We start from the raw sequence: 3,332 nt of genomic DNA, 5'->3' as shown, positions 1-3,332 counted from the left end.
GTCCGTGAACAAAAAATTATTCGCCATTTTGTTATGTAACGAGACTAAATTTCGTTTGTTCGTTTGTTTGTTTGTTTGTTTGCTTGCTTGCTCGTTTGTAATTTTTAATTTATTATGTTAAAAAGAGAGTTAATGAAACCTTTTTCTCTCCCTCCCTCTCTCTCTCTCTCCCCCCCCTTCTAAAAGCTTAAAAAGGGATACCCGATTCGCAAAAATCATTTTCTAACCCGAGTATCGGGGGGGGGGGGGGAAAGGCATCAAGGTTCGCGTGGGAGGTAGATAATCTACAAATTCTTTTATATTATTTATTAGTTAATATCATTTATCTACCTGACAGCTACCATAATTTTTTTAGTATTGTGATGGATGTAAATACGATTCGCCATTTTTTTTTTTTTTTTTAAGTGAAAAAACTCACAGAGAAAAATTTGCGTGGATGCGCATGCGCGGAAATTTTTTTTCCATAAAATAATTTCATCCGACCGATAATAATAATAATAATAATAATAATAATAATAATTTTTACGACCGAATTTTATCGTGGTGTCAGTCAGATAATTATTAAACAAAAAAAAACGATTATAGTTAGAAGATGAAAAATGAAATAAGACAATTTGATTTTTTTTTTTCGTTTTTCGTCGATTTCTAAGTGTTTCCGGTTTCCTTTTCACGTAAATTTTTTTTTTTTTTTCTGCTAACTTATGCTAATCTTTTTGTTTTCGAATAAATTTTTTTTTTTTTTTTTTTTTTTTTTTACGCAAGCAAACGAACCAACAACAACAACAACGTTTTTGATTTACGATTGCCATGTTTTTTTTTTTTTTTTTCTTTTTCGGGGGGGGAAATCGGGAGAGTGGTAGTAGTGGGAGTGAGTAGCGGGTAGTGGGTAGCGGGTGGTGGTAGTAGTGGCGGTAGGGTTCCATCATCGAATAAATTTAAAAAAAAAAAAAAAAAAAAAGGTTTCGTCTTGAAACGTGACAAAAAGAAAATTTTGTGTTTTTTTTTTTTTTGCTGCTCGACTCTCTTCATGCTCACGTACTTTCACAGGCACAGTCAGTCAGTCAGTCAGGCTCGTGAATAACATTTTTTTTTTTTTTTTTGGAGTGGGTTTTCAGGTTGCTCGTCGAGAAAGTGATAAAACATTAAAAAAAAAAGAGACATTTTCGATTGCTTATGTGTGCGTGCGTGTGCGAGAGAGAGAGAGAGAGAGAGAGAGAGAGAGATAAAAACCTTTAAGGAGGTTCCTCGTTTGCCTCGAATTTTTGCATTCCTTTCCTAAGTTTGGCGGACTCTCGATAAGTCTATCATTTCTAGGGTGTTGCCTCGTTTAAATCAAACTTGTAACGGTTTTTTTTTTTTTTTTTTTTAAATTTCAAATCACATTTCGGCCCAATTATCAAATTTAAAATAGAAAAAGAAAAAACCCGTCAAATACGCAATAATAATAATAATAATAATAATAATAATAATAATTAGACGGGGGAAGATGAAGATGAAGAAGAAAAAGTTTCAGGTTTTTCCCTAGACTTAGGTACACGTTTTAATTCACAAAAATAAAAACCGAATCCAATCGATTCACTCTCATTAATAGATTTTAATTAACTTTTTACGTTATAACATTAATCAATGTTCCTTTTCTATCTCTCTCTCTCTCTCTCTCTTCCCCTCTCTTTCTCTCCCCCTCTCTTTCCCTCCCTCATTTTCTTCTCTTCATCTTCCTTCCTCGGCATTCCAACAATAATACTAATAATAATAATAATAAATTTAATTTTTTTTTTTAACGTTTTTTTTTTTTTTTGCCTTTTTCTCTCTACAATTTTTGCGGTTCCCCCTCCCCCTTTTTTTTCACTTAAACCTCAGATTATTATTATTATTATTATTATTATTATTATTATTATGATCATCATCATCATCATCATCATCGTCATCATCGTGGAAAAACGAAAGAATCATTAAATATTTTTTTTTTTTTTTTTTTTTACAAATCGATAATTTCAATAACGATAGTTTCTACTTAAATTTACCATAAAATTCTCACGGTTCGTCTTTTTCTTTTTACAAAAAAAAAAAAAAAAATTTTTTTTCGAGTTTTCTCACACCGATTTTAAATTTTCGCACCGTTTTGTCTAACTCCACGAAAAAAATTCCGTCGTGAAAAAAGAAGAATTTGTCACTTCTCTCTTTAAAATAATAATCATAATAATAATAATTTTTTTAAAAGTTTTCGAATTTAACAAAAAAAAAAAAAAAAAAAAAAATTAATTTAAAAGTCAAACTGACAACAACAACAACAACAACAAACAAAACGAGTCGAAATTACAACAACAACAACAATAACAACAACAACAAGTTTTTACTTTTTTCCATTCGAGCAAACACCTTTGAATAAACGCAATCAACACCTGAACCTTTTTATTATTAAATCATTGCAATTAAGGTTTAAGGTATAAATAAATAATTTATTATTATTATTATTATTATTATTATTATTATAAATTATGCCTTGTCGCGTAAGTTAGAAACTTGATTTTCTTTTTAAAGGCGTTCCTGCTCTCGTAATAATAATAATAATAATAATAATAATAATAATAATAATAATAATAATAATAATAATAATAATAATAATACGCAATATATCAATTTCTGTTGCGTCGTAAATAAAATAAAATAAAATAAAAAAAAAGAATTATTTCGATGGCGGCCATGTTTATAAACGAAGACGATGATGATGATGATGATTATGATTAACTTTCTTTTCTTTTTTTTCTTTTTTTTTTTTTTTTTTGAATTTGAATTCGATATAATTTTGGCGCGGGGATTGAAAATTTCGTTTTTTTTTTTTCCCCTCATCGCTGTCGGTTGGACTCGGGATAAAAAAGGTCAAAGGGTCAAAGGGTGGGGAGGGGAGGGAAAAGGTTAAAATTTTCGTCGAATTAAAAAAAAAAAAAAAAAAACGAAACGACCGATTGATATTGCATTTGTTTATTAATTCGTACGTCGAAAAAAAAAAAAAAACGAAGCCTGTAACATTCTCGAACCGGAAGTTCATTATTTTGTACCTGAGAAAGGAGGGAGGTTCCGGTTGGGTGATCCCCATTAAAACTCTCGCCTAACTGGGCATCATCATTTTTTCACATTCCAAAGTGAACCTTTCTTTGTTCGTCTTGAGAAAATTTTAAAAGTTAAAAAAAAAAAAAAAAAAAAAAAAAATTTTTTTTTTGTTTTGTTAACTTTTAAATCTATCTCTCTCTCTTTCTCTCTATGATTTTTCACTCTCTCTCTATGATTTTTCGATAATTTTTTTGATTTGTTCCAAAAGAGAATTCTAAAGT

This window comes from Pediculus humanus, genomic scaffold, assembly GCF_000006295.1.
Source record: "Pediculus humanus corporis 1103172108202 genomic scaffold, whole genome shotgun sequence".
Taxonomy (NCBI): Eukaryota; Metazoa; Arthropoda; class Insecta; order Psocodea; family Pediculidae; genus Pediculus; species Pediculus humanus.
The sequence above is the reverse complement of the archived record's forward strand: the minus strand, read 5'-3'. Positions refer to the sequence as shown.